The sequence below is a fragment of the Cyanistes caeruleus genome, chromosome Z (assembly GCF_971803275.1).
Source record: "Cyanistes caeruleus chromosome Z, bCyaCae1.hap1.1, whole genome shotgun sequence".
In the NCBI taxonomy this organism is placed as follows: domain Eukaryota; kingdom Metazoa; phylum Chordata; class Aves; order Passeriformes; family Paridae; genus Cyanistes; species Cyanistes caeruleus.
In genome coordinates, this window is record NC_141732.1 from 77,789,923 (window position 1) to 77,805,467 (window position 15,545).

The following is a 15,545-nucleotide window of genomic DNA, read 5'->3' on the forward strand; positions in this document are numbered from 1 at the left end:
AGGTACTTTATGAGCAAGTTCATATGCATGCTGTGTGTTCGTCCCAAAAATGTAAATGGATACTGTGGGACTAGCCAGCCTCCCCCAGAGGAAGAAAAGAACAAAGTAGAGCCAAAGGAAGGTGGTAACTTTCCAGGAAGGGGTGGGAACTTTTACTGAGCTCAAGAAGGTGTTTTGTTCCTCTAATTTAACCTAAATTAGAACTAAGGATGTGAACAGAACCTTTGTGTGTCCTGAAATCTCTGCCTTCCATCTAGAGTACAAGGGTTCATCTGTGAAAGTTCTTTTGAGATTGTAAAAGTCATCCAAAGTCATAATATGTCCCTGAAATTTATGTATTAGCAGAAAACTAAAGGCAGGAGTCTAGGTTTAGGATTTTAGGGCAGAAAATGATGCACAGGAAGTTCTATCTGAACTTTAGGAAGAATTTCTTTACTGTTCACCTGACTGAGGACCAAACAGGTTTTCCAGAAAAGGTGTGGAGTCTCCTTCACCAGGGATATTCCAGAAACCCCTGGACACAATTCTGTGTCCTGTGCTCTGAGATGGGACTGGACAAGATGATTCACTGTGGTGCCTTCCAACCTCACCCATTCTGTGATCCTCTGAGTGTGTGAGCTGCTGATTCAACATCAGATGAAGTACCAGCTTCCTGAGCTGGCAAAGGATTTACTACTCACCTCTCTCCTCTTTGTGCCAAGTGTCAAGTCCTTTGTTTCACTTTTTCTTTTTTAATGTGTTGGTTAATGCAGACACAAGGCACTGGGCATAGCTGGGGAGAAGAAAATCGACAGGCAGCCTTTCCCTCCTGTGGAGAGTGAGCCCCTCTTGACAGATGCTAATTGCATCACTTGGAATTGTATGAGAAGGTGCTCAGATGCTGAAGAGATGGGAATGGATGTATAAATACTGTAGGTCTTAGATCCCATTATGCAATAACTATTTGAATAAAACCTAGACTGGCTCTCAATGATGCTGAGTAACTGAGTGGTGTGAAAAAGGGAAGAGATACAGTGCCTCCTCCCCACATCTAATCTTTGCAAGAACTCTCCCAGATAGAAAATTCTGATAGACTTGCAGGGAATTTGCCTTAGTTCTGCACTGCTTTTCTCCTGTTTCTAAACTCAGCACCTGAATGTTTTCCAGAAATATTCAGCAGTGTGACTAAGCATCTGTCAGGTGTTTGCTCTCTCATCTTCCCAAGGGCAGAAGTAGGAGTGTGTGTATAAGCGGAAGCAGATGGCAGAGTAAGCATATTCTGTATACATGGATATGGTGAATGCACTAATATTGTTTAAATACCAAATCCTCAATAGCTTTGCTTTAAATAGCTGTGTATCCAGCTAGTGGGATGAAAGTCATGGAAGTGTTTTGAGGGAGAAAGCTGTGTAGGAGAGGACATGAGGCAGAGAGAGAGATGTGCAGAGGGGGATTATTTAGCACTGCAGCAACCCAAAGACACCACTGGATTAAGTCTCTAATCTGCAAACAGAGAATTGATTGGGTGCTATTAGAAGGCAAAAAAAACCCCCAAAAAAACCCACGAAAAAATAAAAAACAAAAACCCTGAAGCATACCCTGAAGTTCAGCTGCTTTTGTAGAACTAACAGGCAAAAGCTGCCAGCTGAGATGTGAAAGAAATGTGCTCAGAGTGATGGTGAGAGGGGCACAAGGAAGCCCAGAGCTGGGGAATGAGAGCTCACACCTGAGAAACAGAGAGAGTGGGAACAGAAAGGAAGGCACTGTTGACTGGCCTTGAGATAAGACACTTCATACTTTTTACCGTACTTTAGGGCACTTTTGTGGGAGACAAAGTCCACCAGATTGGCTGCCCCCAGCACTGGAAAGCAGAAATTTCTGAAGAGCAGGGGCAGCTTTTGGGGCCAGCAGGGTGAGCGTGAGTGACTCTGAGGGCACAGGGTGGGTGAGTGGCAGAAACTTGATTGTCCTGATGTTTGCTAAGTGGAGAACAGAGCCCTGACTTGTGACAGCTCCAGTTGAGGCTTTTCACAGGGACAGAAAACAGCCAGCATCCCTCAAGTTGCCTTATCGTGGTGAGGGTAGCTTTAAATGGCTATTGTAATTTCTGAAAGCAGTAAGTAGGTCATTGTATCTTATCCAATTTCCTCCCTCATTTTGTTTTCTTCTCTCCCTTCAGGAAAGCACACTTCCTTACACACTTGATTGCTTGTTTGCAAATGGGAAGCGCTTTTTACGGAGCACCCAGATGGTATAACATGCTCAGCATTATTGTCCAAACATGAGCAGTTTGCATGGAGGCTCAAGGCAGTGTTTATTAATGAGTCGTAAAAACAATGAAACCTCACCAAGCTAAGGCTAAGAAAAAGTTGTAAATATATCCCACACACACACACACATATATATATATATATATATATAAATATATATATATATAATTTTTTTTAATTTTTTTTTTCCTTTTTGAGTTCTTATGTCACTTCACAATACCAGACTTCCCTTTTAAAGTTGCAAATGTCATGTGCTGGTTGATGTGCCATGGGAGAGCCATCAAAACTCAGAATATCAAGTTATTATAAAAACTTGGTTTCCTCCACTTTTTTTTTTTTTTTTTCCACAGGAGAGAGTGAATGGTTTGGTTTTTTTTGATCATGAAAGGTGGTCCAAATCTGGATTATTTTTTATACTGTGTGAGTGCTAAATTACACCTCTCTCTTCCCTTTGCAAAGCCTAAGGGAAGGTAAAAAGCCTGTGAAGGAGCAGGGGAGAAAAATAAGAAATAGCAGGTCAATATTAACTACCACAGAAAGTGGGGAAAAAACATTTTTTAAATATTCAATTAGGATAAAAGGAAGCTTATTCACTTGGGGAATATAAATACTCAGCAAGCATACAAACAACGACAGTATTGAAATAACAAAGGCTCAAGAACTGAGAAAAGAAGGAGAAAAACAGAAACTCAAGCCACATTTGTTGTGTGGATAAAGATGTAAATTCTATTTTATTCACGTATAATTTGTTCTGGTCAAAACACTGAGTTTGTGGGGTATTGTATCTTAAAAAACATTTTTTCCACCTTGCAAATAATCCAAAATCCATAAACTTGTGTAAGAACTCAAATATGTAATAGTAGGAGCATTCTTTTTTCTGTATATTATTTTCCATAGCAAAATTATCTATATCTGTTATATCAGAGGGGTCAAAATGTTCAAGGGATGAATCATATTCATATTTTTATCATATTCACATTTTTAGGCTGCTCCATGAGAAACTGCACAGTAACAACCCCCAAAAATTTCAGCTCTATCTCTTCCTGTACTAAAATTATGGGTATCAAAAGTTCAAGGAAGACCAATCATACCATCAACTTTTTTAGTCTAGGGTTTAGATTTCATTCCCTGCATGCAAAACCACAACTAGAACTAGTACTAGTGAAACATGTCAAGCTGCAGACAAATTAAACTCACGTGTCCTCACTTGAAAATGTCAGTGCAGGCAAAACTGTGGTAAGTTGAAGATAAATTTTGGTTTTATTTCATCCTCTTGAAGGCAACTTTGCAGTGGGAGCCCAACTGAGCTTCCTTTACAGAAATTAATCTGAAAGTTCTTGAAGTTACATATTATAAGCCATGGTTCAATGAGATATTGAAGCATGTGTCTAATTTCTATGGGACTGTCCAAATGCCTAAAAAGCTGAGAATCTGAATTTCAAGTCACAGCATCTGATCTTCAGATTCGGGGTAAATGTGTATCCAATGTCTTGCAGTACCAGAACCAAACCTTATGCTGAACCCTGAAGTCCCTCTGGGTCATTTTAAAAATTACCTTAGAAAATTCACCATTTGAAAATAAGCCCAAATTTATTTATTTTTTTCTAATTGTTGTTTATTCTCTTTTCACCTCCAGTGACTACATGCCCTCTCTGGGGCTCCATGGCCACATCTTCTAAATTCCCTTCCTACAGGTTTGCTCCAAGAGGTGGCAAAATGTAATAAAGCACATCCTTATGTTTCTGCCCTGTAGTTCACCTTAAATGAAAAAATCCAAACTAGATTTGATTCCCCTATCAATGGAGGCTTAAAACAGGAGAATCAGGGGCTGCTCTGAATACTTTTTATGTGCTTGCTGTTGCCAGGGAAACCATTCCCCTGACATTCCAGTGCTGAGCATATCTTGCACTTCTAGCATTCCAGTTCTCAGAAAATTAAGACTGTATCATGCTATCATGGTTTGGAGAAACTATTAGGAAATCAGGACAAATGCTGCTTAAATTAATAGACCTGACTCCTAAAATAAATCATTTATTGAGATCAGATTTAAAATATTCTGTGTATTTTATTATTTTTTAATTTTTTTTTAAGGACTCAGCTTCATACTGAAGCAGATAAAGGTGCAAGGACAGACCCTTGTTCATTATGAATATGCAGAAGAGACTGCTGATATTTAGCAGTTATTTTCCCCACTGTAACACAAAATTAGCTGTGGAGTGTGTGTCAGACAAAGAAGACTGTGAATAGCTGTGATTTCTTGTGTTATGTCATAATAAATGTGATGATCACATACAGTTTTTATGTATGGGTAAATACATTAGGACAAATTTACTTCTGATAAATCTATTGATTCTGCCAAATCATCCAGGGACAAATTTTCCTTGGTATTTCATGTCCAGACCTTTGATCCTCTGGAAGTTATTTATGAAGGAAAGAACTAATAAAGTTATTCAGGGGGATCCAGACAAATGATCAGATTTCAAATTTAAAACTCATATTCTGTGTCTAAAGAAGGCTGGAACTCATTAAAGTGTTGTCCTAAGCAACAGTCGTAACACCAAGGTAAGGAAACATTTCCTTAATTTGAAGAAAAATAAAATTTGGAACCCATCACTGAATGTTTCAGGTACAAACATTTTTGTTCAAGAGTCCTTTAGTAGATTAGGCATCCTGTCAATGGTCAATAGGGAACACACTTTCGTTCAAGTTATCACTGTGTCTAAACTGTCACTTCCAAGGATAAATTCAAGAGGAATATCAGAAGCCACTAGCAAGAATATAAACAGCATGACACTTGCAGGGAAAGAACATGAATCTGATTCCTACAGGTTTAAAACTTATTCTGGGAACTACTGGGTTGGCCAAGTATTACCAAAAAGAAGAATTCTGCTCTTACCCCTGTGTCTGCTGGTCACTACCTGCTGCCAAGGGATAAGGCCCCTTCCAGAACATAATTGCCACTTTCTAGGCTGGAACTTGGAGTTTCAAAGAGACACTTTGATGGAAACCTTCTCATCTGTTTACAGAGAGCACAAACATACTCTTTAAAATAGGATGAGAATGAGAAAAATGAAAGTGAAAGGCAATTGGGACATCACGGGTCTGACTTTGAGGAGAAAATTATTATTTCTTTTGTACTTCAACTGGACCACAAGACATGTCCAGACAGCTTTGTAGTAACATAAAATATTTTTTATGGAAAAAAATTTGAGCTTGGCAATAATTTAAATATAGGGTTTTTTTATTATTTTTTATTGTCAAAAATCAGAAGAATCACAAAGTATTTTCTGTGCAGTTTCAGGTGAAAGTAGCACCCGTGATTCTGCTGTTCTTGCCTGCTGACCCCAGCTGAATCCAGGAGTTTGTGTTGTCAGGAACCATGCAAAGTTACTGTCATTTGCTCCTCTTCCACATCGTTGTTTAAATGAACATCACAAGCAGGAACTGAGCAAGAAACAAGAAGGTAAAATCTGCCTGTTGAATCTAAAAAGCAGATAAGGAGAGCTGCAACTGATATCTTGGTCTCTGTTATTGCTCAAGTTTGCTTGAAATTTTAGTTCCTTGCTGCAACCAATATATATGAGGAAAGTTAAATATTGTTTTGTAAGAATGATTTTTTTCTCTTATCCTGCCTAAAAATATAATGAGACTTTTTTTTTTTCCTAAGTCTACACACAAATTGTCCAATTCCAAACTTAAAAGTTAAAGTTGGCTAGCATTTTCCATGACCAATTGTCATTTAGGAAAAAAATAAATCTCTAGTAACACCCATGAAAAATTCAACTTTTGTTTTTAAACATCTGTTTCAAAATGTATATTTTTCATAGGATTATTGTCAATGTTACTTTGGCTACTTTCCAACACACAGGATGATAGTCCTATCTGTTATATTCTCTCAATTTATTTTTACAACTAAGCTTATTCAAAGCCAGAGATAACCAGAAAAGTTTATGAAGGGGTACTTATTTTAGTTATCATTCTCTAATATCAATTGGATGTAAAAAAAAAAAAAAAAAGCATAATCTGTAACTTTTCCTTTTGTTATTACTGTTTTCCTGTCCTATCTCAGAATATTTGAGAAGTTGATCTTGGGCTCCCTGAGCGTTGCTTGTAGATAATGTACACAAATAAAGACTGACCCTGTGTTAGAGCTTTTAGAAGAATAGATAAAGGATGTGAGAAAGTGAGACTTATTGTAGAGCTGGGGAATTGAAACACAGAGAAATCCCACGAAGACAGACATACAGGCTTCATTTGAGGCAAGTGAATAATAGAATCACTAACTTTGTCCAAATAATAGCAGGGGGCATGGGGAGGTATCTCCAACTGAGTGTGGTTCTGAGGAGAACAGTTTTTTATTGAGGTGAGCATAATTAGGAGTGAATAAATGAATAATTGAACTGAATGTCTAGAAAGAAACCTTAACAATGCTTGCTCTGTGGGGACACAGAATCCTCAGGGGATTGACAGAAGATCTGGTACTTGAAACATTCCAAACCAGACTGGATGAAGAATTGAAAAGTTTACAGTCTGTCCCAGAAAAAAGTGCTCTGTAAGTGCCTTTAATGCAGGTTTTACCTTCTTCCCATTCTGTAATACTGTGATTTATGACAAGCAAGCATTCAGATCTCTATTAGAATTAGAATTACTACTTAAGGGTCCGGTTTCTCATCAATATATGGGGATTTATAGACCTGATTTCAAATGAAGTTAATGTGTTTTGCCTCTGTAAATCCTTTCTGGGTGATGTGAGGCTAGACCACCTAGAATTAAAAAAAAAAAAAAAAAGAAAAAAAAAAAAAAGAAAACTACTCCTCTGGCACACATAGCAATTTAAAAGCTGCCTCAGATTTACCTGATAAAGGATAACAGCTCCTCTCGTGCTGTTAAGGCCTGCAGGAGAAATAATTACAGAAGTACTCATATTTACTTAAGGAAAAGTGTATACTATTTAACTAATCCTTTGTTGTGCAGCTACAAGAACTGCTGATGAATGCCCAAGGCTGAGTTTAGTTCTGTGATAGGTATGGGCAGAACCTGTTAAACAAAGAGAATTGATGCATGTGCATCCAAACTCAGAAGTATTTAAATATACCTGGAAAAATTTCAAGTTTTTGAGTAATGTAGAAACCCAGATCTTTATGGCCTGAGGAGCATATTTCTAGTTATGCAGAGTTTTCAGATTTGCAGCTTGAGGTTTGTTGCCTATAACAATCCTAAATCTTATTTTAAATTTCATGTTTTTCCATGGAAAAGTGGTTGGAACCACTTGGAGTGTGTCCTTTTAGTTCATATGTTTGTTAATTTAAACTTGCTAAAGGTCAGAGCTGTAACTCAGTACCATGAGGTTATGGCTGAACCATGCAAGAGTTATATAAAATAGCATTTTTATAAATTCTTATTCTCACTGAAGTCAGGGAACAGGGCTGATGGGAACAATCTTTACTGGAGTCTGGCCTTGCCCAGGGCCAGGAATGCCTGCTGCACCTCACACCCTTTTATACCAAACCCATTGCAACCAAAGAGCAACAGTTCCAGGCTGTAAATCACATTCCTTCTTTTTAACTACAGGGGCTTGTGCTTTCTCAACATCTCTTTTGACAAGTGACTTTCTTAGGGATCATTTAGAGAGGCACAGCTGATAAGTATAGATAATTAATTCCATTTAATACAAAGCATGTAAAGTTAATCTGATAGATGTTTGAACATTTATTTTGAAATAAAGTTCATATTCCAGTAAGTCAGGCTGTTTGGACTGTTGTCATATTATTTCTTCATGTAGAGTTCAGATCAGCGTCACTTAGAAATATTTCAATTTATCTTCCCTTATTATTTATCTTTACCATTCCATGTGGTGAGCAGATAAATTCTCAGGATAGTCTTGTTGGAAGCAATAAAAATATTCCTTCCCTAAGACTGATAATATATTATTCCTCATCTCAGTTCCACATGTCACATTGATTATTATGGTACAAAACTAAGGAAACCAAAGGCAGTCTTGTTACTAAGGTATTATTCTGAGGCTCTGGAGATGGGGATTTGTGTCATTTAGAGCAATATTTTTCCCCTACATTTTTGGTTTTATTACTTTTTTAGGCATTAGTCACCTCCTCTCTATCCACATCTGTCTTACTCTTTTACACTAAGGATGGAACTCCATCACTTGTACCAACGTCCGTGACTTCAGATGTTTACTGTGACAGAAAGAAAATGTTAGATGCGTGTCAGACGGTTTTCACAGCCTTGTTTTCAACAGGGGAAATAGAGAGGAAAAGGTTCTGTGGGTGTCTTTGTGTCTCCAATGCTTGTGGAGGTCATCAGGACCAGGATCTGGCAGGTGAGTGTCTTTTCCTTTTGGCTGTCTAGTAAAAGAGTCTAAGATTCACACTTGGTGGCAGTGTTTGGCAGAAAATCTGGAGAGAACCCAGAAGCAGCATCCAGGATACAAATGCAGGTCTGGGCTCATGTTTGCTAGGATGAAAGATCCAGTTTGAATTTGTGGGTGATATTTGTGTGTGCTAATCAAAGCTCTGTCAAAGCCTGCAGAAGTAATTTAAGTGACCATTAAAATAAAAAGAGAGAGGAGCTTTCCAGCCAGCCCCCACCGCTGCAATAAATTCTTGCTCCGTGAAACTTTCCCACCTGGATTGTCAGAGCCTGTGGACAAACAGACATGGGGGGGATTTGCTGAGCCCCCACTACTGCTGCTGGAGCTGCTACTGCTGGCAAGCAGGACCTGTGATAGCACTCTTTTGCTGCTATCTGTGTTTTCCATGTTTATCTAACACAGAGCAGAGGCACCGGTGCATCGCGGAGAGCAAGGCTCTTGTAAAGGAGATTGCAGATAACCAGATGTCATTGGCTGCCAAGCAGCTGTGCCTACCTGTGTGCACTTGTGTGTGTGTGTGTGTGCTGTGCAAATAGCTGGGAGATGTAAAGAGCAGGTTTTTATTTTCTCTTCTTCGGGTCGTGATTCTCTTACCGCGCTTGTTTTACCTAAGCCAGGCTTAATGTGGAGGTTTCTACAAATAATTACACAAGTAGATTTGGGTATCCTCCATGTGAGGATACAACTAACTCAAGACTCTGAAGGCTGATCTTGGGAAAAACACCTCTGCAATGTCAAGATCTGTCTCTCAGTGGTGCACACAGTTTGAATCTAATGCTCTGACATTGCTTTCTTTCCACCTCTAACACTAGAGACTGTTGGTATCTATTAACATCTTATCTGCTTAGGAACCATCTGCTTATCAGGGCAGAACTGTGAACTCTGGCACCAGGGTGACCTTTGTCCACTTTCAGCAGTCTTGGCCTGTTAGGTGTAATAAATTATTTGTTACTTTACTCAAAGGAAGAAGCCTGTAATGATCACAGGGATACTTTTATCCCCATTTCAGCTCTCTATTTATAAGCATTCAGGCTTTCAGCCTGCCAGTAACTGCTTATAAACTCATATGTATGGGAAATATTTCAAATTGAGATGAAGTAATTTTACTATACCCTAAAATATCATAAAACTAGCACAGAGGTTTCTAGTCCCAGAAGATGGATGGATGTGATATGTTCTTGGAAAGTTATCACTCCAGTTTTCTCGCCTCATAAGTGTTTTTTGAGGCAAAAGTGAAATACTGGAAATGCTCATGCTGATAAGCTGGAAGAATGTACATTGAATCAATCAACATATTTTGTTTCAGTAATTTTAATTTAAAATGTGATTGATTGAGGTCTGGGCCTTTCTAATTTTCAATTATTTCAAGTGGTAAACTGAAATTTTGAAATGGAAAAGTCATTCTGCCACATCAGGAACACTGTATGGAAATATAACATTTGGTACATTATATGCCATGTATGTTCTTTAATTCTCTAAAGGTAGACATACAAAACCCTGAAAACCTGCTTTTTACTCACTGTTAATTTACTGTGTTACATGAAAAAATAAATTATAAAAGGAAAAGGTATGAATTTAGTCCTACAACAGAGAAGTTTAGATTTCCAGGCTGGAAAACTGGCCACTGAAAGCAGTGATCCAGAATAGGAAAATAATTTCTGGACATGGTTGATTAAGCTCCCTGCATCATAAGTGAAGAAGGCTTATATATACAAAGAAATTCCCAGCTGATGATTTCATGGAAGGGAATGACCAAGGCACTTGCATTTCTTTAGCCACAATGAGAGAGAGATGGGGGCTGGAACTGGGTGCCCAATGTCCCCTTCCATCCCAAACCATTCTGTGATTCTGTGATCAAGCCCTGATGGTTTTGCAGTCATGGGAAAATTCAGCTGGCAGATCCACCAGGTCTAAAATGAGAGGTTAAAAAAAGGAAAAAAAATATAATTGGCTGGAAAACACCAGCACAGTATCAGCCATGACCTGTGAAAACAATTTCTGTGAGTTTATTGGCTAACTGGGAAATTCAAAGGACAGAGATAGCTCTGCACGCTGACAGCACACCCTTAAAGAGACATATAAATGCCCACGGGATCAGACATCTGAGCATTCTTGTGGTTTAAGAATTCACTGTGTGTCAAGCAATCTGGAGTAAATGTCTGATTGCTTAATCTTAGTTTATGCAAAATATGAAGTAATTTTGCATAGCTTAATGCATCACCAAAGATGATTAAGACAAATCGCACTGCCTTGTACTTGCCAAGTGCATGCAGAGACAGCTATTGAAAAACATTTGCTGTGGGTACCCAATTAAGTCATGATTAGATAGCTCAGCCCCAGGAACCTTTGTGAATTTCTAAGAACCATAGTTGTGAAGGTGCTGGGGAATTTAGAGATGAAGATAAGCTCTTTTGAAGCACTTTCTCTAAGGGCAGAACCACCATCCAAATTTCCTTGTCCAAAGGACGGCAAGATAGCTGGTGAGTCAGTTCATAGGCACAGACCAACACTCCTGAGGACCAGGCAGTGTGACCATCTCAGGTTTCTTCTAGGAAGACAATCTGGGGCTACCTAGTGCATAAAAAGCCAATGGTAATTGTCTTTGTTCTTGTGGAACCTGACAGTCTAATTGAGAGAAAAACAGCATGGGACTTGGATAACTATACCTTAATAGACTCAAACTGCATACATTTCCATAAAATAGGACCCTTAGTCCTAAATCTTAAACTCTCTGAAAATCCAGAAAGGGGAAAAAAAAAAAAAAAAAAAAGCATCTCAAGATAGTTCAGGGAACATACATTGTGTGGATTCTCAAAAAAGGATTATTAAGAGTTTTTAGAACTGTTCATAAAAATAACTGTGCTAAGTGACGGCACAGGATTGTAGATTAAAATTCAGTAAATATTAATTAGAATAAATGCAATTATACATACTTCTGAGAACAGAGAGGGAAATGAGGGAGACAAAGTCAATTAAATGTAAATTTAAATTTAATTGAAATTCTAGATAGTAGAGATATTTTTGCGAGCTACTGAGGAATCCCTGAGTACTTTCAATTCCTGATTGACATCTCTTGTCCAACTAATGCAAAATAATTGATGTTTTTGTGTGCAAAGGGGATTTAGTATGTATTGTACCTTTTGCTGGCAGCAGTGTCTTTTTCTGAAGCCACAAGTCTCCCACAGAAGAGCAACAGAATAAACTTAGGGCATTAAAGATTAGGTTTCTGCTGAACAAAAATGTATATATAAATATTTTCCTGGGTATTTTCACATATGATGACTGAAATCCAGTCAAATATTTACTTGAATTGATTTGAAACACAAATAAAATGATTCCAGATAGAAAAGTGACACATTTGAACTTGATAAAAACCTCTATTTATTATTTTCATTATTTTCAATGACAAAAAAGAAATAAAGTTGTTTTTTTTCATAAAAAAGAATGCAAGTGGGTGAACCAATGTACAGCTGAAGTGGAAAAAAACACTTTTCCCATAAAAAAATTCCAAGAATTCTAATCTATATAAAAACCTGCCTCTCAAAATAAGCCAAGAATGGTATTTTTAAAATGACATTAAAACACTAGAGGATGAAAGATACTCAGTGTTATATGCAGCAGTCACATGTTTTTTCTGCATTTATATAAAAAAATTCACTTGGTTGGTACTTGTGTTTGAAAATATTTCTTATTTAGCAAAAGCCTAATATTGGTTCCATGGTTTTCTCACATTCTGTAATATTATTAAGTACTGTGGAGGACAGTGGAACTTTTCAGTGAATTTCAACATATTGTGGAGGTAGGACTGTCTTATGACAGATGGAATTCAACTGGGATACAAGCAAGGTTATCCTTGTAGACAGAAGTACTCTAAACTTCTCATATGTTTCTCAAGCTGCAGGATTCTCTGAGGATCTAAAACATTTGGAAACTCATGGAATGTTTGACTAAGATATCTGTTCATTATTTGGCAGCCACGGTGAAAGCAAATATAATTTTCGTTTGGATGAAAAAAAAAAAAAAAAAAAGGATAGAAAAAGTTTCCACAAGATACAATGCTTGGAATAATAACCTTCATCTAGACCAGGTGTGATTACAGGTTCCCTTTTTCCCACAGCAGTATCTACTTGCATATCTATGGTATGAAGGACCATCCAGCAGTGAAGAATAAGTTTTTTTTTTCAAGTTAGCAAGGACATTTCATAATGAAAAACCTCAGAAGTATTCCAAAAGGCTATCCAACCCTAACTTCAGACTGCATATCAACAAAACACAGTTTATTAATTTGATTATTTTAAATCTCCTGCCCGCATCTTAAAAAAGCAAAGTGCTATGTTATGAAATTCACAGGATCATAGAATAGTTTGGATTGGAAGAGACCCTAAAAATCATCCCCTGCCATGGCAGGGACACCTTCCACTATCCCAGGTTGCTCAAGCCCCATCCAGCCTGGCCTTGGGCAATTCTAGGGATCCAGAGGCAGCTGCTCTAGGCAACCTGTGCGAGGGTCTCCCCACCCTCAAAATACAGAATTTTTTTCCTAATATCTATTCTAAACATTTTTCTGCCAGGGACACGACACCCTTGTCCCACCACTACAAGTCCTTGTAAAAAGTCCCTCTAGTAAGACTGAATAAAGTGAAACAGCAACAGAAATCCTCACTCACCCAGTGGGTCTCCCTGCTTCAGGAAGCCTTCATATCAAACATGATAAGAGTTTTCAAAAACAAGGTAAAGCAGTCGTTCAGGAACAGCAAGTAGCACTTGTAAGCGCAGACAAAATGGCAACACGAAACGCCTGACTTCAAAGCATATCTGATAGATTCACAGCACAATAATAAAGAGATCCCAGTCCCTAGGATCCCTACCAAATCAGTGGAGCATCATGCAGGTCATGACTGACAGGACCCAACTCAAACATCCCAATGACTTCCCCTGGGAAGCCTGAGAAAGTGTGCCCCGTGCTCTGAGGACTGAGTTTCAGACAAAACCCAGGCAGTGTGAGTGCACTTCTCAGAGAGGCTTGAGCTGCAGCAGTGATTCTCTGTGAAATACTGCATAGCAGGTGTGGTTGAATGGATTCATCAGGTAAAAGAATGCAAGTGTCCTCCAGAAAATGTGAATTGCACTCACAGTGGTTTGGATTTTAGGTTTTTCTCCATACTCTCGAGACGACATGAACTACTGGAAACACTCTTCTGATATTATCAGAGGAAGCAAATATTGATGTTCATATGCCTTTTGAATTGGATAAATGCTTCTTTTTATTTTAGCAAGGAAATTTATAGTAATAACTCATAATAAATATGAGAATTTTATCTTCCTTTCACCACACAAACCAATTAGATTACTGTAATATTAAAGAATACTTTAATATAAACTAAGCTTTCTGGACTATGAATGTGAATTACAGGCTTGCTTTTCATGACAAGCTTGCTTAGAAGAAAGGGACACTGCAATACCCTGTTAAATTTTCTGTGCTCTTCTTTGTTCTCATCATTCATCCACCTGGACAAAAAGCAGGTAGAATTATTCTTTCACTGTTCAATGAGACAGTTCCTTAAAAATTGAACAGGAAGGGATCATATATTTAAGTAGAGGAGAAAACAATTTAAATTAAAATATTGTACTGAGATATATTTTCTATTCTTGAAGTAAAGGATAAACTTGAATTCAGTTCAAGACAAACAGGGCTGGGAAGGACTGCCATGCACCACCATGATAGATAAGTGCAACTGATCTTTCTAATTAAGCTTGGCTGCAAGGTCACAGGGACATTTTTACTCCTTTTTCACACTCTTTTCCTGATTCTGGCATGAAAAATAATTTCTTTAATTTCCATTTGGTATGGAATAGCCTCTGCTTCAAGTTAACAGTAGATTAACACTGTGAGAAGCAATAATATTTTTGCAAGTGATAGGATGAATGCAGTCTGATTTCTCAGTCTTTCATCTCATCCCTCTTTAACAGTGTGTCCAAAAAAGTGTCAGACTTTCCTCAAACATAGCCTCACATAGCTAAAAAAAACCCTCAACAGCACACAAAATTTACTTATATGTTAGTCTGTAACATTGGTACCTAGTTGTAACCCAACTTTAGGCAGTCTTTGTACTTATTGAACTGATAGACAATATAGGCAGTGACATGAAAATATAACTTATCATATCACAGAGGAAGCACATACATTATTATCAATGCTTTATTACCTATGTTTAAATTCCCTCCCTGGTGTGCAATGGAGTGTGAGTAATATCCAGACTTTAACTCTTTCCTTTCACTTCAAGTAATAGGTTTCTTTCTGGAGGCATCTATATCACCAAAACTTTCCTGCTGGGAGTAAGTTCTGCCATGGTCTCTATGCCTGGAAATTAATTAAATGACCTTTGACTTCAGCACCAGCCACTACAACCAAGGCAGAAGTCACTTAATGTGCTTCTTCTTGTGTTTGCTCATGTTCCCAACTTAGTCCAGAGGTGGAAATTCTTGGTAAGAACAAAAAAATCAAACCAGGGGCTAGCTAAAGGACATAGGAAAATATCTACTGTAGGACAGTGGACAAAGCACCAGATTCATGTGGCTTTGTTCAGAATTCCAGCTGCACCACAGAATTAATGCAGAACATGGGAAATGGGTGGATCATAACAGGACAGGGGGAAAAGGCTTTAAAGTCAAAGAGGGAGGTGTTAGAGTAGATATGAGGGAGCTGTTCTTCCCTGTGAGGGTGCTGAGGTCCTGGCACAGCCTGCTCAGAGAAGCAACATTTACATTGTGCTGCCCCATCCCTGGAATTGATGAAGGCCACGTTGGATGGGGTTTGGAGCACGCTGGGATTGTGGAAGGCATCCCTGCCCATGGCAGAGGGGTGAAACTGGATGATCTTTGAGATCTCTTCCAACTCAAACCATCCT